A 25,066-nucleotide genomic window follows, 5' to 3' on the forward strand; every position below is an offset into this window, starting at 1 on the left:
AGCACAGATTACTCCCGAGTTGCTCCTTTGCAATTTGTTACGCATTCATAAAATAAAACATGGATTTTGGTCCCTACAATAGACATTGTTTATGCAAAACACAGGTGAAGTGTGTGTGTATAATTTTGCCGGCTTGTGAATCTACTTGGATTCAAATGATTTGCATAGGCCACCATATAGTGGTTGCTGCAGTGTTAAATCCATCTTTTTGAATTAAACAAAGGGAAGTCGATTTTGGGGGATATTAGGGGTTGCATTCCTGTCCTGTTATTCCTATGCTACATCCCTCACACGTAGATGCCCTTGGATGCTTTTTTTCTGGCATTAAGTTGGACAAAAAAAGTGGAGTTCAGGTTAAAATAAATAAAGATATATTATCAAGCAATCGATATCTTTTCAAGTCCAAACCTACTTCTCATTGGCATGGAGACCAGCGGCAGAGATGACATTGAGCGATAATGACTTCACGGCAAGAGGTGCTCCACGCCGAAAGGCAAACAGTGGTTAGAATGGGATAGAAGTGTGGGAGGGGGGTGGGTTACATGTATCCTTTTTTTTTTTTTTGGGCCTTTTTGTAGAATGCTTTTAAACCCCCCCCCCCCCCAGTAGTATCAGCTCCCTCAAGTGTTTTGGTGCCCATGGTGAATACTCCCTTTTCAATTCTGTCCGCTGTGTAACACCAAGTTCCTTTGAAGGAAACGCGCAGTGTGTGCAACAGCTGTCTTCTAAGGGACCACAACGAGTCTCGGTGTCCAACCTGTAAGATCTTTAGACTGAAGCTATTAAAGGAGTGCACAACCAAATGCTGGGCGGTTTACGACATGCTGAAAAAATAAATGGGTGAATCTGCTGCTACCGTGCCAGATCTAGAAGCTGAAGAATTGAGCATCAGCTTCGACAGCGATGTAGAGGAGCAAATTAAAGAGGAAACATTGAGCGTTTCCTCGCAGCGTGTGCCCAGCTCCATAGGGCCGACGTCGTGTCATCCTGTGGAGGCATCTGTTGGTGTCCAGAAAACTGCACAGGGAAAAGACTAGGCTCAAAACAAAAATGTATGAAATTGTCCAAAGTTATCGACCAATCATTCCACTTCAACATAGCCTTTGAAGACGGTGGTCGAGCACACAAGACCTGCGTTGAAAACTATAGTTCAAAATTCCCATTAAAAACAAGGGCGTAACACTCTGCTCCGACAAACTAAGAGACTGTTGGGGGCGGGGGGGGCCGGGAGGGGGAAAGACGCACACCTAAAAACAAAAACACAGACAGCTCAACACTGAAACCAGTAACCTAGGCTTCCATTGGAAGGGGAGGGATGCTCATCTCCTCTATGAAAAAAAGAAAGCGCTGACTGATTTGAATTCTTGTAGTTGGAGGATGAGTTGGAGCAGGGCTGTCCAACTTCAGGCCTCCAGGGCCAGAATCCTGACGGGTTTTCAGGATATCCTTTATTAATTTTCTTGAGAAGAAATGTGCATACATTTAGAATGATTGTATGCAAATTTATCTCCTGAATGTTAATTAGGGGTATACTGCAAATCCAACATGTTTCCGTCCTTCGAGGCCTGTAGTTGGACAACCCTGCTCCAACTCATCCTCTAACTACAAGAATTCAATCAGCCCTTAGTATGCCTCAGGGCACATACTCCTTGAAACATCGTCCACTCCACAGAGTGAGAGCAAGGGTAAACCATGGTCTAAGGAGTGTTTTAGCACCATTCAAAATACAATGGAATGCTTTATTGATTTTTGCGAACATCTACCCAAGAAAAGAAAAATAGATTAATAGATTTTTCAGAGCATGGCGCACTTTTTTTTAGTTTTTTTAATGTTTTTTTTTAAAGGGTGATACTCCTAGAACAGTTTTTTTTTTTTATAGAGGAGGAAAAGCATGAGAATAGCTGTACTAAAGACAAGGTGATTTCAGGTGATGGGAGATGACATTGAGCCAGATGAATAGGCCAAATAATCACCCTGACATTGTGGAACCACCAATAACCTAATCGCTTACTGAGGATCAGTTCCCTTGCACTGACTTTGTCAAATGAGCAGCAGCCAAATACAATGTGCAAACTCGTGAGTCGGAGGAAGACGCAGATTTCATGGAGGATATTCAGTCAGTGAAAAATCAATACCACTTTTAAAATTGTACAGTAAAGGGGTAACCACCTCCTTGATTAGTCTAGCTTTCACTAAACCAGTAAATCCAAGATTAGAGAATATAAATCAGCACCCACTGACCCCACTGTGCTTTGGGGGTCAGGTTGTCACATTTCAAGAAAACGAGGTGGTAATCCATTATACACCAACTAATATCCCCCAGACAAAGAAAGTAAAAAATGATATGCTTTTGGCTGTAAAGTCGTCCCTTCTGCAACATACAAAAGAATCGTAAATGCCACAGCACTAATTGCGAGATACAATAGAACACAACGGGATTAGGCACGCAAGCTAATCGGAGAGTTCCCTGAGCCACTCATAATGGGCATTTCAAAAGTTATTGCTGAAGGTAAACAATCGGTCAGTGCTGTGATTAAGAATTTTCTAGGCATGGCAGACACGTCATTGAGACTGGTAGCCGATTCCACCATTGTTATGAGACTCAAGCAAGCTACGTGATAAACCTTTGAGAATCTCTCTTTACTCAGCAAATCAGTAGATTAAGCTCTTGAGAAGGCAAAAAAGGATCATGAAATTAACAGGGAAAACTTCTCAACAAAAGGGATGATCAACTAACAGGCATTCCTTTCGTGGTCAGCCATATAGCCAACCAACAAACCACTACAACTGCTCATCAAGGAGCTCTGGGTTCATTGGTTTGGTGAAACGAACCTCAGCGTCTGCAAAAACGAGCTCACCAGTAATAGTCCCCTCCCATGAGTGGTATATTAAAATCTTATGGCCACAAGGGGTGTGGGTGGGGAATAGCCTCAGACAAGTGGGTTTTAAGTATGGTCAGAGAGGGGTACTGTGTGGAACTGACAGCCAAGCCATGCAACCTGCCACCAGGAAACGGGAGGCTGCCTCAAGAACACCTGACACTGCAAGAAGAAATTCAAACTCTCCTTCTGAAAGGAGCAATAAAACAAATAGCTCTGGAACAGGTAAACACAGGAATTTACTCCGTATACTTCTAGTTCCCAAAAAGACAAAAACGAAAAGGCCTGGTCTCTGTTAAAAACACAAACATTCAGAACGACCACCCTGTGGTCATCTAGTTTCATAACACTTGAATAATGTCAGGGAAGGTGACTCGCTCCAACCACTAACAGGTATGGGATGGAGTACATTTATCAATATATATCACTATGACAAAACAAACAATGTGAAATCAAGATTTCATTTTCTTGTCGTTGTACAGCAGACGCATGACGTTTAGTTCCCTAAATCATTATTCAACTGTCTGAATTTTACAAACCTTGTGGGTGGTTTGTGGGAATTGTGTGGTCGCTGCCACCAAACGTTTTTGAACCAAATTTTGGATTTTGCTAATCGGGAGTGGTCATTGGCGCGCATAAGTTAGATCGAACCCACATATTTTAATTTTTCTCATAGCTTCAAAACACGCCCATGTCATTATCAATACAAACGTCTCTCTTTTGAGTTGCATAAGTGCCTCGTGTGTTTACCAAGGTGCTCGCTATTGTCGCAGCACATCTATGCCACAAGGCTGTACCAATTTATCCTTACCTGAACAATTGGCTGATAATGGGGGTGAAACTGACCAAAAATGTCGACCGCATCCACAGGGAAAAGTCCATCTGCTCCACAGTCTAGGATGCTAAATCAACAAGAAAAAAAAATCACGTCTCGGTCCAAGTCGAAACAGTTTCTAGGAGCATTTCTTAACACTCCACACCATTCTCTAGAATGAGTGCAAGCTTTGTAAGCGCAAATCCCATGTTACTCAGATGTTTGCCAGATAAGTCAGTAAGGTAATGGAACTTTTGTCCATAATGACATTGTGCATTTTTATCATCCTGCTTGCACGTCTCAATATGTGCACAATACAGCAGTGGCTGGTCAGAACAATGGTCTCAAAAATCGGGTGAGTGGGACGATCTAGTGGTATTCTCGTTGCAATGACAAGCCAACAAATCAAGCCCCACGTTAATGGGTTGGAATTACTAGTAATGAAAATGGCGCTCTGCTCTTTGTAAAACATCTAAACAGGAAACTGCGTCCTCCTAAACACAGCCATACTTTACAATAACAAAAAAGACCGAACACACGTAAATACGCAGTCTGTGCTCACACAGAACATTTGGTATTGGTGAATCCAAAGAACCATATACATTCAAGCATAATGTGGGAACACAATTGTGTTGTGGACAGCTTGAGCTATGGGAACTAAACATGAGTGCACTGAAACTGATTTTTGCAGAATGGGGCCACCCACAAGTGGACCAATTCACAGCTGCAGAAAACAAAAAAAGCCAAAACCTCCCTTACAGATACCCAGAACAGGGGCATTAGCAATGCTCTGTGTATGAACTGGTCCGGAATAATTGCTCGAGCTTTCCACCAACACCACTGCTCTGCAGAATAGTTCACAAACTACACGAAAAGCACTTAACTTTGATACTCTTGCTTTGATGTGGGTGAGACAGCAGTGGTACTCCTACATACTAAACATGTCTCTGTGCCCAACAATCAAAATATTCTTCTCGCAATCTGCTCACTCAACATCAGCAGATTACCCATACAAATACACAAACGAACAATTTAGCAGCCTGGCTCCAGAGGTCATAAAGTTTCGACATTGCAGATACCAACATGGTGCATGGACATCCTGTGTGAAGCAAGAAAACCAAATATCAGACATTTCAATACATTGGAATGGTTTGTAATGTGGTGTACCAGGAACAAGCCAGCAACATTAACTGCTCACCAACAGACAGCCAATTACCTGCTTTCTCTACTTGACTCAAGCCTAGTATACAATGTACTCAAAGTTGGCAGCATACACAACCTAAAGTTTTGTGGTGGAACGTTCCAGTAGTTAAAGCTTTCACATACATATCCACTAGTGGTACATCCAACGCTTGAATGGGATCCTAACAGAGTATTATGTAAAAGAATGAGAGCACCTTTTGAGCATACATATAAAGCACCTTTGAGGTAACTTTCATATAAGTTGCTTTTCTCTTTGCTGTCTCATCAGTCAGAAGAATAAGTGAATCACAGGCATTGTCCGTTTCAGAAACATTTGGTTGGCTCTATTCGCAAACAAGTGGCATAAAGGAGACATCCAAGGTTCTTGCCAAAATACATATTAAAGTTTCAATCAATCCATTGAATTGCTAGCTTTCTTCGAAAAACCACAGAACAGTGGCGTAAGGGCATTACACACACTAGACGTCCATCAAGCAGCCATGTATTCCCTGAATTAAACCTAAGAAATGTGGCAACCAGCCCAGTTTGTGTCCTTGCAACAGGAAGAGAGGCGATCCAGTAATCACGGCAACCATTGCAAGATGTATCAGTTGGATGTATTAAACTTTGTTACACTGTCGAACACAACTCTGCCATTTACACCTAGGGCACAGTCTACTCGTAGCACACGAGCAACACTAAGTTTCACCGCTAATGCACTTCTGGAATGCATTTTGTACAGCGCAACTTGGAGTTCTGTTCACACTTTGACAGTGACACAACACTGTTGTGGAGACACACAAGCGAGAACAAATTCACAGATGGTACAAGCTGTTTTAAAACATTTATTCACAACTGTTCCTTTAGCTCACCCTGCAGTGTTTTCAGGTACTGCTTGCTAATTTATGCAAAGCATGGGATTTTAGGCAGATTCACACGCCTCAGGAGGTAAGCATTACTTACCCAGTTATCTGCTTACTGTGGCTGGGGTCTGCTTAGATTCACATGCAAGCCCCTATCTTTCCCGCATGGGAGCGAAGGAAAAAATTACTTTACAAACGTATGTCGGGAAAAACAAGCAATCTGTGGATGTTTACATGTGAAGAATCATGGGTACCTGTACATGCAGAATAGGGATAGTATGACAAGTACACCCCTGTCAATGTCCCCTTTTTTTAATTTGAAAAACAAGATGTAACAGTCCACACTAACGACTAGATGGCAGCCTAGGCCATGTGATTCTCTGCAGATACAAGCCACAGAAAGATTATTACTGGGTAATTCATGTTTTCTATCTGTTTATATAATGTGATACTGTAGAGAACAGACCTGCAGATTTCTGCTTTGATAAATGCCCTGTTTATAGATCGCTGGAAAGGAAAATCTTTCAAAGAGCCTTGTTTACTGAATAATTTACTGTACTTTTCAAAATCCACTCTTATCAACTCTTCATTTCAGAACATGATCTAGAATTGGGAACTTTGCTACCAACAGTGAACACATGATGGTTACAAATTCGCTCTTCAGCAAGGACAGAAAATTTGAAATCATGCAACAAACAGGTATTTTTTCATGATTGTCAAATCATTCCATTTGTATTCCATTTTGTTGACAATTAATACTTCACACAGCAATCCAACGCATATTTTTTAATTTGTTTTTATTAGCATTTGTTTTATTATAATGTAAACACCCTTCCCACCCCACTCTTCCCAGACTGCTGCTCTACTGATTTTGTCCATTCACCACTCCTTGGTGTACCAGGTCTCGTCTTTAAAATAAGTCTAATAAACATATTCTCCGTTGACACCAGTTCACTCGATAGTCTTTGTAGAGGAAGTCCAGTGCCAAGTCTCAATCTTCCTTAAACTTCCTCTGTTCTCCTTGAACCACATAAATCAGCCATTCTAATGAACCATAGTGCCAAATATTTGCCAGCTATTCATGCTCTGTGGGTACCGACGGCTGGTTCCATCTCTTATACAAGTTAAGGGGTACATCAACCTTCTGACACCACAGTACTTCTTTTAGGGGCCTCCAAACCACTGCTCTATTCATCTGTAGCCATATTTTCTCCTGATTACCCCCAAACCACTCACAAATTATCCGCAACTGGGCCACTTGATAATAGGTTTTGAAGTCTGGAGCCCCCATCCCACCTCTCGTTATGGGTGCCATCAGTACTTTCCAAGCCCCCCTTGATTTCTTTCCATTCCATATGAAGCTCCTCGCTATATTTAGATTTGTAAAACATTTCGAGGGGACTACTAATGGTAAGGCTTGGAAAAAATATAATACCCTTGGGAGCACAACCATTTGAATTGTATTAATCCAACCTATCCATGAAATTGACAGTGTTACGCTCCTCCAACCACTTTTTAATTGAATCTAACAACGGGGGATAATTGGCCTGATACATAGATTCGAATGAATTGGTTATCTTCACTCCCAAGTATCTTAACCCTTTGTGTGCCCGCAGGTACTGGCCCACATCTATACTCTGTTGCATTGAAACAGCTCCCCCTTGTATAACCATTATTTCTGATTTATGGGAGTTAATTTTCAATCCTGACACTTCACCAAACTTAGTTCTGTAGTCAGTCCTGGCAATGAGCTGACCAACTGCGTTGCCTTGATAAGCAAATCATAGGCAAACGCCACTCCTCCAAATTGTATCGCCTGAATATTTTTCTCGTAGTGGATCTTGGATAAAAGCGGCTCCAAATGTATCGCATACACACTGTGGACAAGGGGCATCCATGTTTTGTACCCTGAGACACCTTCATTCCATGTGAAACATACCCATTGATAGCCAATCGCAATAGCAGCGACTGATAATTTGCCTTAACATGCGTAAAAGAATCTAGGCCCAAACCTCATAGCCCTCCATAGTGCGGAACAAAAAGGAGCACTCCACCTGGTCAAATGCTTTTTCAGCGTCTAAAATTAATATCCCTGCGGCCAGCCCCGATTTGTTTACCTTCTCAATCAAATGACTCGCCCTTCTTATATTGTCAAAAGTTTGTCTTCCCTTGACAACCTGACTGATCCGGGTGAATACGTTTGGGCATTAATTTTTTCATTCTCAGTGCTAATATTTTAGTAAATTTGTTTGCATCAATATTGATGAGAGCTATGGGTCGATCTTTATTTGGCTTGGGAAATGGCACTACCTTTTGCCTCTTCCATAGATGGTGTGATATGTCCTGAATTAGGAAAGTAATTACCAGAGATAATGTATCTATGTAAGTTTTATAAAAGTGTGCCGGAAAACTGTGCGGTCCTGGAGCCTTTATTTATAGGTAAAATCCTAATAGTTGCACGTACTTCCTCCAAAGTAATCTCCCCTTCCAGCTCCTCCCTTTCCCCTTGATCAATTGCTTCAAGTATGTCTCATGCGCTACTTCATCTGGTTAGTCAGTAGTCTATAACGTGGAATAATAATCTGTGAATACCTGTATTAAATCTTCAGACGATGAGCTAATGGTTTACGGTCCCATTTTAATACAAAGGATAGCCCTTGCTTCCTCCTTCTTTCTCACTTGCCGTGCCAACATACGGTCTGCTTTATTTGCCTTAAGATAGTGCATCTTTTTGTAAAAATAGTAAGGATTTCTCAGCCTGTCTAGTTTGTAATTATTCTAACTGTCCCCTAATATGTCTATATTCTCTTCTCAGGGTCACTCCCTTATCTGATTCCATTCTACTCATTGCCTCCTTCAGTTGCGATTATAAGTCACCTTGCATTGATGTAAGTTGTTTTTCTCGCAGTGCCTTACCTGCAATTAACTCGCCCCTCATTGTTGCTGTAAACGATTCCCACACCGTCTGTTCCTGCTTTCCCAGCGTCTTATTTATTTTAAAAAACTCCCCAATTTGACCTCTTATCTCAGTACTTATGAATGGGTCGCCTAACAACTGATTTCGATATTTCCTGCACCAAAGCCTAGACTGACGACTTTCCTGCTGAATTTCTATTGATAACGGAGCGTGATATGATACACTAATTGGCCCTATTTCGATTTTACTTACTTGCCCCAATAAAGTGGCTGACACCCATCTATAATCTATTCGGGAAAATGACTGATGGGACATGAGAGTAAAACGTATATCCTTTTGGTTACCTTCTGAATTTCCTTCCAAGAGTCTACCATGGCTAATCACGTACTACTTCCTCCAACGCCCCCCCCCCCCTCACCCACCAACACCTTCCGGTCAGACTCGACCCACTTCTCCCCCTCCAATGTAACAAGCCATGGGCGTTGAGTCTCACTACTCGGCCGGAGATAACTTGTGGGGGTCTCCTAGACCCATAGGACCCATTCCCTCCCCTAATGCAAATGCCAGGATCATCTCACACATCGCCCCCACACCACTATTCCACTACCCCGCAGGTATGTACTCCTCTTTCGCCCAACCTGCTTCTAAACATACCCTCTCCCCTCAGAACCCGGGACACCATGTACCTATTTATCTTGACAAACGGGTTAAGGGGTCAATTGCTTTTCAACAGTAGTCCTCGAACCTTACTCCATTCCCAATGTTTAATCTTGTCTCTCTTGACCGCCGCAAAAAACCCTGTCTTCCTCAATTTTCTAAATCCTCAGTCCTTCTTTGCAGGAGGTGATACGATTTGCCGTCCCTCCCACGAAAACAATCTGAATGGAAATGCCCATTTCTGATGTTTGTTAATCTGCTTAGAATCACATGCTGTGCATAGGTCCGACATCCAGTGGTCACTGCGGAGTATTGCATTTTGTTTTTCGTAGTCGAAAAGGGGACGTCGACAAGGCGTGTCTGTAACACTATCCCTATAGTGACGTGCATTGTACCCACAATCCCTCACGCGTCGAGGTCCCTCAGATTGTTTTTTTCCGCCCAGTTTCTGGTCGCCTTTCGCGGAGCTCCTAGAGAGACATTGCTAATACTTGCCACGGACCTCGGTCCTTTGTTATACTTAATATATTATTAACGATCCCTCCCCTCGACGTTAGCTGTGAAGCTGTTTCTCCGCCGAACAGATTTTCGACGGAGAGGAAGAGCGGAGGAGATCCTTCGGCGCTGCCGAACACGTGGCCTGGCCTCAACGGCCAACATACAGTAGGGAGAGTGGGGGTTCGAACTTTTATCTTCTCTTTGAGAATGTCTTTCTTTCTCCCCTTTCTTTCCCTTGGGGTTGTTATCGCCAGCTATTATTGCCTCAGCTATGGAGAGGACACCTTTTAAGTTCTGCCCACGCTGCAGGGGCAAATATACTTGGAAGGATAAGCACAAGCTCTGTAATCGTTGCTTGCCCCTCGATCACAAAGAGGACAGCTGCGCAGCCTGCAAGCTCTTGAAACCTAGAACCCTTAAAGAACGAAGGGTTAAAAGGTGGGCGGACTACGCGATGTCGAAGTCAGTTTCCTCACCCGCTGCCGCTGTTACTGAAAGTGACGAGGAGGGCGATAACTCGACGTCCGTTACGGAAGTCATGAACCCCCAGAAGGAGCGTTCCCGCTCCTCGACGTCCGTCCCCGGCCCCGACGGGCTCGGCTCACACCCTGCTTATGGGGATGAACACCCCGGCGACAAGGACGCACATAAACCCCATAAGGCTAAACATACAACCCACGGCTCTTCTTCGTCGAGAACGAAGGATCCATCAGCGCCGAAGGGGACGCAGGGCACTCCGGCGTCTACCGCGGACTGTAAAGGTCTCAAGCCCCACCCGCAAACGCAGCCACGACCAGCGATTGGGCTTTCATCTAACACGGGCGCTACCCCAAAAACATCTGACGTAACGCTCCATAGAGCGGCCGTCGAGGTACAACGCGCAACGCACACAACGTCGACACCAGAGCCCTCGACTGACGAACTCGTTGTCGAGAGCCTAGCGAGAATTGTCTCCGAAGACAAACGTGCGCGGACGACGAAACAAACGTCGAATACCGCGACGAAAAAGCACAAAGGTAGCCAAGAACTGCCCCTTTCATCTAAGGACGCTTCTGAACTACCGGAGGGCTTTTCAGAAGGAGACGGTAACCTCTCGTCGACGTTGTGGGAGCGTTCGAAGGTGAAAACACAGATTTCCCCCCTCTAGACTATTCAGGGGTACCCCATGAGACCCTTGAAAGACTCCATTCTTGCATGGAGAAAATGGAAAGGTTTCTAGGAAACCAAGACCCACCCACTCACAAAAGACAAAGAGAATGGCCCCAGGATGACCCTAGAGTCAAGATTCCTAGGCTGGTTCCCCCTTCCACAGATGTATATGACCTCACTGAGGAGGAGCAATACCTTCAGGAAGATGAGGAGTGTTTGGGTGGGCAAGAAGAAGAAGAACTTGAGGAAGAGGGGTTCGAAGAAGATCCTTACACTAATTTCGAAGAGGATACAGCTACATCGCAGCCCTGGCAATCTCCGTCAGTGCAGCCGTGGCAATCCCCATCAGTGCACTCAGACCCTGATGCTTTTCACCCTTCTCCTCTCAAGGAGTCACATATTGGGAACTCCTCTCCCATAGATGACCAACCTTCCCTCAATGCACTATTGCGCAAGGCAGCAGCGCATTTTGAGCTTGACACAGGGGAAGCTCTTCCTGACATAGACTTTGTAGAAAGAGTTATAAAAAAAAAAAAGCCCCTGTTAGCCAGTCTATTCCACTCCTGGCTTCTATTAAGAGAAGAATTTCTCCTTCCCTTTCTAATCCAGCTTTAGTAAGAGGGGTCAACCCTAGAATAGAAAAGCTCTTCAGCCCTTCATCCTCTGACCCTTTATACATCAGAGGACACTCTATTCCGGACTCCCTTGTAGTTACCAACACAAGGAAAAGAGCAGGGGTACCACTATCCACTAGTGAAGCACCACCTGACAAAGAAGGCAAGAAGCTGTACGCACTTGGGAAGAGAATCATGACCTCCGCCGCCTTCTCTACTAGAATTGCTAATAACTCCCTATTAGCTAGCTACGCAGATGCACAGTGGAGCAAGCTGCTCAGCGAGGCAGAGGACGCACCTGAACCCCTGCGGTCACGTCTGCTAACTGTAATATCAGAGGGAACACTTGTAAACCAGGGCATCGTTAAGAACTCCCTAGATGCCGCTGAGACTGCTGGCCGATCCCTGGTTCAGGGAATACTTCTCAAACGACACGTTTGGCTACGCAATTCAGGTTTTAAACCCGAAACCCAAGCCTCCCTCATAAATAAACCCATAGAACAGACGCATCTGTTTGGGAAGGCAGTTGATGAGACACTAGAACATGCTAAGAAAGAGTTTGATACCATCAAGACTCTTGATCAAATATCTAGACCCCCTAACAGGCGAGGCTATGGTAATAGACGCTCCTTTCGTGGCCAAAGACAGCAGCAAAACCAACAACAATGTTACTCTGCTACCAACTGGCCCTCTAACCAGGGTAACACCCAGTTCAGTCAAAGAGGCCAACGGCGTGGCAGAGGAAGAGGTCGTGGCTCCAGCCCCAGAGGTTCCACGCCCAATACCAGCAAATGACCCGAAGATTCGGGTTCCCCTCCCATGCATCACCGGTCGGGGGCCGGCTAACATCGTTCCTATCAGCATGGGAGGGAATATCGTCAGACCGATGGGTATTATCAACCATAACCCACGGATACTGCATAGAATTCAACGGTCACCCGAAGTACAAACCCCCACGAAACCAACGCAGATCACCGGAGCACCTCACCATTCTTTTACAAGAAGTAAAAGAACTGCTGAAAAAAGAAGCAATAGAACCTGTCCCCCTATCTCAGGTAACAGAAGGTATTTATTCAGTGTACTTCCTTGTACCCAAAAAGGACTTAACCATGCGCCCTGTATTAGATCTGCGCCCAGCGAACAACTTTGTCAAACCACAGAAGTTCCGTATGGTGACCTTGCAGGAAGTAATCCCACTGTTATCACAGGGGGATTACATGACAACGCTAGACATGAAAGATACATACTTTCATATTTTAATGTTGCCAGCACACAGAAAATACCTCAGGTTCAAGATAGAGAACAAACACTACCAATTCAGAGTACTACCCTTCGGGATAGCTTCTGCTCCAAGAGTATTCACAAAAGTACTGGCAGTAGCAGCGGCCCACCTGCGAAGGCTATCCATCCCAATATACCCTTACCTCGACGACTGGCTCATAACCGGGGATTCTTACGAAACATGCTTCTCCAATACCCAAAAGACCGTAAACCTTTTGTACCAACTGGGCTTCTCCATCAACGAAAAGGAGTCCAGCTTAGAACCCAGCCAAACCAAACAATTTTTAGGGGCTCTAATTCAAACAAAGGACGGCCTCGTCTTCCCCTCCAACGAGAGGGTCCAAAACATGCTGTTTCAGATCCCCCATTATGTAACAGGTCGGGAGGTGACAGTACGCAAAGCTATGCGCTTGCTAGGGATGATGGCGTCATGTATTTATTTGGTACCTCACGCGCGTCTGCGCATGCGCCCAATGCAGGAGTGGCTCAACAGCCAGTGGTGTCAGGCCAGCGGACAATGGGACGATCTAGTGGTGGTCTCGCAGGCCTTAGTACTTTTGCTGAGGTGGTGGACAAAAGAAAACCTGCTAATAGGGAAGACTTTTGCCACACCCGCGGTAGAAGCCACTCTAACCACAGACGCATCCCTCACAGGATGGGGGGCTCACCTATTCCATCAGACTGCTCACGGAGCGTGGACTCCGAGCTTAGCATCCAAACATATAAACCTGCTGGAACTTCTAGCAGTGTTCAAGGCACTGAAAGCCTTTCAGAAACACCTGCAAGGAAAGACAGTGATGGTCCTCACAGACAGCACCACAGCCATGTACTACCTCAACAAACAAGGGGGCACTCACTCTCCAGGACTGTCCAAACTGTCCCAGAATATATGGAAGTGGGCTCTCAGACACAACATGTTTCTACTATCGCAACATGTACCAGGGGAACTCAATCTGCTAGCAGACAAGCTCAGCAGAGACTTCCCACTGCCCGAAGAGTACGAATGGCAATTGCACGAAAACATCGTCTTAGACGTCTTCACGCAATGGGGTTTTCCGGAAATAGACCTGTTCGCAACTATGGAAAACTCACAATGCCAAAGTTACGCCTCCAGGTACCCCCAGAACAAATCCAAGGGTAACAGTCTGTCGATTCAATGGTCAGGGAAATTTGTTTACGCCTTTCCCCCGACTCCCCTTCTCAACAAAGTGGTGCACAAGATGCACCAGGAGCAGGTTACCATGATACTAGTGGCCCCAATGTGGGCCCGGCAACCTTGGTTCGCTCACTTGATGGAGATGTCCCTATCTCCCCCAGTGAAACTTCCCTGCCCATACAACATGCTGTCACAAGACAAGGGCAAGACACTGCACCCATGCCCTCAGACCATGAACTTAGCAGCCTGGCTCCTGAGATCATAGAATTTGGCCATTTACAACTCCCTCAGAGATGTATGGACATCCTCAGGGAAGCCAGAAAACCAAATACTCGCCACTGCTATGCTAGCAAATGGAAAAGATTTGTCATCTGGTGTACAAATAGGAGCATCAACCCAATTAACTGCTCTCCTACTGACATTGTCCTATACTTGACCCATTTACTGGATTCAGGTCTAGTGTTCAATTCTATTAAAGTCCACCTAGCGGCACTTTCTGCATACACCACTTCCCAACTTAAAGTGTCGTGGTGGAAGATACCAGTTATCAAAGCCTTCATGGAAGGGGTAAAAAGAATACACCCTCCAATAGCTAACCCAGCTCCCGGATGGGACTTAAATGTGGTACTTTCTAGACTCATGGGCCCCCCTTTCGAACCCATGCACAAAGCAACTCTTAAAGACCTCACTCTTAAGACTGCTTTCCTAATAGCTATCACCTCCATTAGGAGAGTAAGTGAACTACAGGCTCTTTCTGTACTAGACCCCTTCGTAACAGTTCACAAAGATACAGTGGTTCTACGCACACACCCAAGGTTTGCACCAAAATTCATCTCAAAATTTCATGTAAACCAGTCTATAGAACTACCAACGTTCTTTCAAAACCCTTCCAGCTTGGGAGAAAAAAGTCTGCATACACTAGATGTACGCAGAGCAGTCATGTTCTACATGGAAAGAACCAGACCACTGAGAAAGACTAATCAGTTCTTTGTCTCTGTGGCAGCAGGAAGAGAAGGAGATGCAGTTTCAAAGTCCACTATATCTAGATGGATTGTTCTATGCATCACTCTCTGTTACACTCTTGCTAAGAGAGAACTACCCTTCAAGCCAAGAGCACATTCCACTCGAGGCACTGGGGCTTCCATAGCATTCATTGCAAATGTTCCCCTTGAGTCCATCTGCAAAGCGGCTACCTGGAGTTCTGTGCACACCTTTACAAAACACTACTGTCTAGATACACACTCTAGATCTGACTCCCAGGTGGGACAGGCAGTATTAAGACATCTTTTCTCTACTGTTCCTTCTCATAACCCACCGCCAACTCCGGGTACTGCTCGCTAGTCTATGCACAGCATGTGATTCTAAGCAGATTAACAAACATCAGAAGACAATGCATTACTTACCGTAAAAGCATTTCTGATGGTTGTATCTGCTTAGATTCACATGCGCCCACCCTTCCTCCCCGCTCGGATGGAAGGAACATAGACACCTTTTTTAATATATTCTCTCTTTTCTGTACTCACTCACGTCTAGAAGGCTCCCTCAGGGCAGAAAAATACAAACAGAGGGACCTCGACGCGTGAGGGATTGTGGGTACAATGCACGTCACTATAGGGATAGTGTTACAGACACGCCTTGTCGACGTCCCCTTTTCGACTACGAAAAACAAAATGCAATACTCCGCAGTGACCACTGGATGTCGGACCTATGCACAGCATGTGAATCTAAGCAGATAAAACCATCAGAAATGCTTTTACGGTAAGTAATGCATTGTCATATATCTTATTTGAGTCTGCAACAGAGCTTTGACCATTGGGTCCACCGGTCTCCACTTCACCAGAGTAGATTGCGCTAGGTCTTGATATAACTGAATTTCAACACCATTCACTTTGATGGGACTTGCTGTTCTAGCCGCCTCCAAGATCGCCTCCTTTTGTCCATACCGTTGGAAAGCTGTTAAAACATCACAGGGTCTGGCACCTGGTTCCACTCTTCTAGGACGCACTCGATGTATACGATTGAGGGGCACCACCCGCCCGGACCCCCAGCTTCAGCAGATGAGCAACAAAAACATGTTGCTTTGTTTCCTTCATGTCACAATCCTCAACTCCCTCGGGAAGCCCTTTTACCCTAATGTTGCATCTCCTCAAGCCTTTTTTTTTTTTTGTTGAGATCTTCAGTCTGAATCTCCAGATTATGAGTGGCTGTTGCAAGTTGTTAAGTTAAAGCATCTATTTTGTGTGTGTCTTCCGCCAGCTCATGATTGGTGTTTTCGATAGTATCCATTCTTTCCACTAGCTCAGTGATTTTCCCCTTTCGCCTAGGACTGATACCTAGGATTGAGCTAGTTTCGTTCTGATCAAACTCAGTTGTGACGCTACAGTCTCTGTCATTTGATCACTAGTATTTATTTAAAGCATTGTTGGAACACTTCCATAGTAATCACTTGTCCTGTTGTCCAACTTGGGGATCCTACAGAAACCTCCTCCTTCTGGGAGGTCTGTTCTTCAGCCATCACCATCTCCCCTTCCTTCCGCCAAAGCTTTTGCAGTGCCCCATCTTGCTGTTTTTTTGCCCCTTGGTGGCTAAGGACCCCTTCCTTAGGTTCTTTCGGCTTGTTCCTTGATATCTTGAAAGAGGCTTGTGGATTGCTTTTTTCCCCCTACTACAGTCAAGACCATCTAAAAAAGATGTTCTCCTTAATCCTATATTTCGCTGTTCCTGAAGGGCTCCGCAGGATCAAGTCCACCACCCCTCTCCTCTCCTATTCTATCATAGCTCGCCAAAGTCCCTCCACTTTCGCTGCAGCCACACCTTGACCCCCCTCCTCCTTTTGCATTTGGGTTCCACCTCCTATGAAAACATTGTTTGGTGCGTTGCTACAGTCCCCAAAATGCCACACCTGCCACAACTCGAATCCTCTTTCGCCACGTTGCAGTCGGCACCGACTTTTCCCGTGGTAAACACCCTCCGTTGCACTGCGACACAGCCAGCCGCCCAATGTTGTCTGGAGTAGACCGCTGTTAGACCAGAGAAAGGTCAGACCAATCCTCAGTTGTCTTTCACAGGCGGCCTTATTTCCAAGAAGGCGATCGGGCGAGCCTTTGCTGGTACTTCACGCGTCCTGCTTATCTCACAATCTGAAAGGATTGGTCTTAATCCTGTGGTTCTCAGGTTCAAAAGTCTCCCTAGGGCCGTTGCACTGATTTACCCTCTCCCCATTAGGGTTTGGAATGCCAAATCTTTATTGTTTTAGTGACGCCGGGTGGGAGCACTCTCCTCCCGATGCGATTTTCCCGGGGGCCATCTTGGAATCACGTAATTATGATTTATGATTAATTAGAATGCTACTTGTGTACACCAGATGTTTTAAAATTAGTCTTTTATTCACAGCGTCTTTACGACAAATAGGCTTCCGGTTTGTTTTGTCCATACCTCACTTTTTAGAAAACCGATTACTTGAGATGTTGTCAGTTTGAAAAAAGATGAAGGCTTTTGCAAGGTTCCCCTGTCTAAGAGTAAAATAAGTTGTAGTGGCATCCATGTAGGCCGCCTGCAATGATATGCTTTCTTCCATTCCACCTGTGACCAGAATTCTTCTCCACCCTCTGTCTGTATACCTAATTTACAGAGGTTGTGGTAAATCCCATTCATGTTCCTATTTATTGTATTTCTCAATGTGGATACATGCCCATTTTTACCCATAGAATAATTTAAAGAGTTAGTAAGTTATAGTAAATTCAAAAGATGAGCGCATATGTTACTCGGTTTGTAAGCAAATTATTGGCTGCCGTATATATATTTGAGGCATCTTTGTTGTGCATTTGTCTTCCATGGTCCTTAATATCGCTATTGATATATAGCTATTGTTATAAAGATGGCACAGTACATTATTTCAATTAACATGGTATCCTCAAATTAATGACAATGTCAAGAGAAACAAAGTTATACTTGTAAAACAAATGTTGTCAAGCTGTTTGTAATTTCCTGTCAGATTTACTTTCAGGGGCAAGCCAGCAGCAGGCTGCTTCCATCTCGTGGGTTGGATATTCCGTTTTAAATTTGATCACTGGTCCTGGGTCTCTATCTCTAATAACCTTGGGCTTCTAATGGGAGTTAGTGTGTTGTTGAGTACTTGGATAGAAATGCGTGTCTATTAAACGGTCGGAAGGCCCTTTTATTTTGACTTGAGGATCAGCTTGATTGCTTTGTTTTATGATCTTTTAACTTCTCAAGCCAAATAGAAAAGGGGAACTGTGCTGCACATTGTGAAAGAAAACCTAAAGCTTAATGTTTTTTGTACCTCTATATTAAAACACAGCAATTGTATTTCAAAGCGATTTGTAAGCCAGTCTTTTTGTGTGTGTGTGTGTGTGTGTGTGTGTATGCACATGTGGGCCATGTTAAGAATCATTCATTTGAAATAGTTTTTTTTATGTACAATGTTATTGAAAATACATTTATTTTTCATTACAAAGTCCAGGGAATTCCGACACTCGAGCATAAGGCATTTCGTACTATAACTTTTATCACAGCCCACTTCTGTGACCTCTCAATAAGAACAAAGAACACTTTAAGTCCTAAAAAAATGGACTGCACATTGTGAAAGGTAAATATAACAATATATATATTTAGTGTTAAATAGCTCACACAAAAAATGATAATCTTGTATATGACGTACAAATCAAAACTTTCACAAGATGGGTTTTAGGAACTCGCCGCCGCGGCCTCGAGTAGGGAAAGCACACTGGCCTCTGCTGCAGCATAAACTGCCTTGGAGACTCCAGGATTGCTGCAGGCTCCAGTCGCAGCGTTTCCGGCACCAGATCGCGCCATCCATTTTCTGACCCCGGCGTGGTGAGTGGCCACGTGGTAGGGCCTTTACTCTAACTGCAGGGCTGCGCACCATGCCTGGGGCCGGAAACACAAGCCAGCAGTCTTGTATTTAAGACCCTCAGGCCGCTAGACACACTGCTCGCAACGGTTGTGTTTGTGGAACATGCTGCCAAACTTCAAAGCCACGCAGAACTTTTTTCAGGTCATCACGCCCTGAGGCCCCATGTTTTAGTGATTAGGTATTTAGAGTTAGTTTATTCAGAAGGGTAATTTATTCCATATCACAGACTCCAGGTTGAAGGCAGGACACTCCTCTCCCAGGTGAGCCTGGTTAACCAGATGTTAGTGACTGTGACTATTTTTTTTTTTTTTTTTCTTTCATTTGTGAATCTAGTGTTATTCACTCCACTTGTTTGTCGTCCCTTACAGCTCCAGTGTACTGTCTTTATTTCTTCCCTTCAGGAAGGGGGGTGGGGTGGTGGTGGTCAAATAGCACTCCTATCTATCTGGCTGTTACCTTAGCAGCAGTGCAGCTCTTGTGGGGTTAGAGTGCATTTACATCTATGGCTCCCAAGGAATCGACTTCTGTACTCCAGAAGTCACAGTGACTGACAGATTGCGAGAAGATTTTTACCGCCTGAGCAATGGAGGCCTTGCTCAAAGATTTAGCAGGTGTAGTGCAACAACTCCAGGTAGACTTGGCCACTTCCCATCAAGAAAATGCATTGCTCTACCAATCCATGACAGCCTTACCGATCACTGTTGATCAAGTAGTCCAGGTAAAGACCCCTGTGGGTAACCCTTGCGGGCTGAGAACTACAGGTGCAGCCTCTAGAGGTACGTCCAGGTCTGACACCCGACCCATTCTTATCCCAGCCACTTTACCTCCACCAGCTGTCGCTCACATGGTTCCCTCGCCTCCTATGCTTCTCAAATATGGGGGGGGGAAGGCCCCCGTGAGTTGTAACCCAATGTAAAATCAAATATTTGAATCAACCCCAAGTGTATAAGTATGACCAAGCCCGGGTATCATTCATATTATTCATCTGGAGAAAACCGCCTTGGCTTGGACAATGCCCTATCCTTTGCTTCAGGGTTACAACAGGTCTTTGATAGCTTTTTAATGTTTGATAGATAGACAATATGCAGGCCAATCTATATGGACAGAACTACTGGAAATCCATCAAGGGAGTCATGATCTCCTTCACTACATAGCACAGTTTAGAAGACAGGCTACTCAAACCACTTGGCCTGAGGGATGCCTAATTAACCATCTTTATTGAGGGGTTGACGTAAGAGTTAAAAGATGCTCTTAGCCAAATTGTCAATCCTCCCGACACCCTAACTGACTATATAGCTCTCGTGATTGGCATTGTCCAAAGGGCTATTTCTCGACGGGTGAGAAGCAGAGAATAGAGCTACAGAGACCGAACCTCCATTGGGATAAAGAAATACCCTCTTCCAGCGAGCCAGAACCGATACAGTTGGGAAGTACTAGAGGTTCAGTGTCCCCGGAAGAAAGGGAGCAGCGACACATCTACATCTCTGCTTTTAGTGCAGAGAGGCCGGACACTCCATAAGCGCTTGTCGGAAAAGGTCTTCACCTCCGTCTGGAAACTATGCAGCTTACCCTCAGTAGAGAATCTGTGAGCCAGCACTCTGGTTAAGTATTCCACACAAGATATATGCGCTTTCATGCCTACTCAAGCCACACATGTTTTCATAGAAGTCGATTTGTATATCAAGTCAACAAAAATGGACAGGAGTCTTATTGACCGCTGATCCACAGGGAAATTTATAAACATCTCCTATGCTCACAAAGAACACATTCCCTTGAAACCCAAGACCCAATCGGAACCCATGGCTCTCCACTCGTCTCAGGTCCCATTACCTTATGTACTGAAGATTTATCCATGGTTTGCGCTCAATACCATCAGGAGTTACTATTTTTTGATGCCATAGCTCCACTTTCAGGTCATCCTGGGTACCCTCTGGCTTAATCACTGTAATCCTTGCATAGATTTGAGACAACAAACACTTGCCTTCTTTCCCTCTCATTTCCCACCACTATGCTCTTTTCTCAACCTTTTTCCTCCACACCAAACGACTGGCCCATTGCATTGGCTCCTCATCCATGTACAGGACAAAGCACCTTGGTAATCTAGGCTGCTATTTCTAAAGAATACGTCTCATATCTCAATGTATTTAGCTCCAAGGAGGCAGACAAACTACCCTGCCATAGGGAATATGATTGCCAAATCGAACTTCTCCCAGGAGCTAAGATAACATTCAGAAAAACCTACGCTCTCTCCGAGAATGAAAACATAACCGTAAAGTAATATATAGACTCCAATCTCCAGAAAGGCTTAATTAGAGACTCCACTTCCACAGTAGAAGCGTCCATCTTTTTCATTTCGAAGAAAGATGAAGCGAAACTCGGTCCATGTGTGGACTACTGACAGTTGAATGCCATCATGATAAAGAACCACTCCCCCCCCATCTCTCATTCAAGTTCTATTGGACCAAGCAAAAAACAGTTTAATGTATGCCAAGTTAGATCTCAAGGGTGCATATAACCTGATACGCATGGGCAAAGGAGGAGAATGGAAGACCACCTTTAGAACCCGCTACGTCCATTTCGAATATCTAGTAATGCAATTCCAATACTTCTTAAATGTTGTCTTTCGTGATATACTGGATGTATTTGTAGTCCTATATCTTGATGATGTATTGATTTTCTCAAAAAGATATCATGAGCATGTTTCCCATGTCAAGGAAGTTCTAAATGGTCTTCGGAAATACCGATGATATGCAAAACCCTCCAAATGTGAACTCCATCAACAACGCATTGCGTATCTTGGATATATCATCACTCCAAAAAAAGGTATGCATCCACCTGTTAGCAGCTATAATTGATTGGCCACGTCCATGATCCGTTAAGGAACTTCAGCTCTTCCTAGGATTTGCGATTATTTTTATTTATTTATTTTAACAAGAGATTTATATCTAGTTATTCCAGGATCCTGATACAACTTACTCAACTTCTTAAGAAAGATACGACCTGTGATTGGACTCGAGACACTGAAAAGGCTTTCAAAACACTCCAAAAACTGTTCTCTTCAGCTCCCATTCTTCACCTCCATGATCCTAACCTGCCCTACATGGTAGAAATTGATTCCTTGAACTATGCTCTGGGGGCAAAGGACTCTCACTCCAAGGAAACTCAACCTCTCACCTACTATTCTCATACATTAACCTCTGCGGAATGGAATTACATCATCGCTTTTCTAGACTAACATACTATCACTGTGTACACAGGCAACGGGAATCTTGGATTCCTCAAAAGAAGCCCAGTCAATTAATCAACTACTGAACCGTTGGATTCATTTCTTTGCTGCGTTACATTTTATATTCGCCTTTAAACATACACTTAAAATACCAAGGTGGATGCCCTTTCCCATGCCTGCAAGGATTCCTCTGACATTCATGAAGGCATACCGTTCTTCCATTTTGGAGAAAATAATTTCGGTCATTCATTAATAAAATATGAAGAGTCCTTATGAAAACATTATACAACTCAAGAACCAGTTTTTACAACAATCACCTTCATACAGAAGAACAAGGCTTGCTGTTCCGTGATGCCAAATGATGGCATTCAACATACCTTGATGAGGCTTCTAAGCGCTATAATTCAAACAAAATACAGCATCTGAGAGAGAGTTTCAAAATTTCAAGATAAGATTTATTTTCCGCATATCATGCACTCAAGCGTACTTCAGGGCCACCCAGTATTTCATGGAGAGTGGAGAAGTGAAGTGTGTTAAGTATTTCAATCAGGCGATATACCCAAGTCTCAGCCTAGTATGCAGCGCACAACCAAAATGCTTACTACATATATATATTTTGAGTGATACACCACTCATATCACACCCCTTTTCAAATACCCCGGGTCACGATGGACCAGGAATCGGGCTGGTTGGTAAAGGTAATTTTTATTTAAAATTCAAATCAAACATATACTTTTTAATAGGGAGCAGCAATCACCAATGTGGTGACAATAACAGATAGGAATGTGAACAATGCACTTCACTCTTTAGCACCACCAAATAAAACACCAGAGAAAAGAACACTTTTGGCTCGTTTGGATAGATAGCACTTAAGTTAGGATTTCCCCCTGCAATATTCTTCAACCCACAAATAAGCAATTCTAAATAGATATAAGGAAGAAGCAGGTAATCATGAATAAGGAATATAAAACCGAATTTGAATCCAACCTTCTCTCCCCAAACAAGAGAAAAACGGATTTGAAATCTTACACTGTGTAAAATGACATTTCGGAAATGGTTGAATAAAACACTGAAAACGTGCACAAATCCCTAAATCGGTACACATTTCTATGGGAGCAACACTGGAACGATACTATCAATTATAAGCAATAGTCTGAGGAAAAGTAAACGATTTCAATGGAAGGTTGAAAATAATTTACAATAAAAATAACACAAGTAAAACTTTGCAAAAATGTTGATTCCCGCCTAAAATTAACCAAACGGGTTTTAAGAATAACTGGTGAAATACGAGTGCAGTTTTTGGGTTGGATTGTAGCTATAGATCTTAGGTGCACTCTGGAATTGAAATGAAGTCTCTAGCTATTAAACTGAGGGAGATATGCAATGTTGAATGAGAGGCGTTTTTAGAAAATCGGGTGGTGAAAACAGAAGTGAAACTCAGTTTGGACAGGGAAAATATTGACTATAATTTTACTCTAGACTAGAGCATGCAGGCTAGAATACCAAAGAGGAACACAGTACGCTCTGGAGTTGATTCATGACTTCAACCCCAGATCCCCAGCGGCCACCCTGGCGGAACCAGACCGACCACTCGAAATAGGATTGATAGTTTAGGATTAACACAAGATAAAAATGACTAAAGAAATGGCGCTTAGCAAGATTAATCAAGACAGGATTGCAATAAGGATTCTGACAAGGTTACATATTATTAAGGTAAGGATAGGATGGTTTAGAGATTGGGATAGGGCAAGGTATGTTATGGTTTTCTATGATTCCTATTAATACTTACAGTCCACTTTAATTTAGGATTTTGGACTGCACTGGTTACTGGATACTACAGATTAGCGGGTTGTCGAGTTTGGAGAAGGCATGCATCTAGTAGTAGCAAGCCAGGCTGGATCAGGATGCTTCCCTCGGGTTTTTGGGATTTTTAGAATTTGATGGCTAGCTGAAAAGGGGTTCAGCAATGCATAGGCCTTGGCTTTGCAATGAAAATCTGGAATCCGGATCAAGCAGGAAGAAAAAATTGGGAACGGGACACCACGCAGGAATTCAGGAAGAAAGTCAGGAATCGGTGTGTTTTGTGTTGTCAGGTGCCCTTATCTATCATGCCAGATGACATCACTAGAGTATATGGCAGGGGCAGGCTTACTACCCACACCCATAATGCTAGGATTGGGAGAGAGCATAGTTTCCGCCTTGCCCACAGCTGATTGGGTCACAGAAAAGGATGTCCTGTTTATGGGTTGACTTTTACAATGTCTAGAAACCTCACATAGCTACTGTAACCAGAATCTAATTTTGCCATAAATACATATTTATGCACTTATAACCTCTGAGAAAATCAGATACACAGGTTGCATCCAAATCCCAAATCTGTGGGACCTGGTTTTGCCTTTCTGCTACATTTTGGCAATTTTAACCATGAAAGATTTGGCCTAAAATTACCCACTTTTGTACACAGATGTGCATTTAACCCTGGAATGTGTGTACAAAATGTTATGTTCGCAACATCAATACTTTCCCCACAATCTGTCATTTTTTTACAACTTCTGTTCCTCATGCAGTAATGAGTTCTACCAAGTTTTCACAGAAAGAGCATAAAATTAGATTTTAAACTACAAACGTTTCATATTTTTCCTCCCTATTGCTGCAACGTTAAATGTCTTTCAAAGTTCAGATACAAAATAACTTTTTTAAACCAAATGCCACTTGATCAGTTATTTTTTTTCCTTTTCCCCCAACTGCAAGCAGCTGTCAATTCCTTTGAAGCAGGATGAGGGCCCTCTCTCTTGATTGAAAATGTAATGCCCCTCACACTCGACAGGTGAGAGTCTCAGCCTGCTATTGTCCCAGCCTGGAGCAAAGACGAATGTCTGATGAGCTTGGGAAGTCCCTTTGTCCCGGTGCATTCAAAGTCCTCCAAGCCAGCA

The 25,066-nt window shown here is 43.8% G+C and overlaps 1 protein-coding gene across 1 annotated transcript in view; it reads left to right on the forward strand.

Annotated features, from left to right (window-relative positions):
• The window catches only part of NIPA2 (NIPA magnesium transporter 2), a 312,051-nt gene that overhangs the window by 9,916 nt on the left and 277,069 nt on the right, over nt 1–25,066 (forward strand). The window contains exon 2 of the mRNA XM_069636610.1: nt 6,334–6,437. The gene's annotated coding sequence lies outside the window, so the exon portion shown is untranslated. The remainder of the gene's footprint in view (nt 1–6,333; nt 6,438–25,066) is intronic.

This window comes from Ambystoma mexicanum, chromosome 7p (genome assembly GCF_040938575.1).
Source record: "Ambystoma mexicanum isolate Mex_15411 chromosome 7p, UKY_AmexF1_1, whole genome shotgun sequence".
NCBI lineage: Eukaryota > Metazoa > Chordata > Amphibia > Caudata > Ambystomatidae > Ambystoma > Ambystoma mexicanum.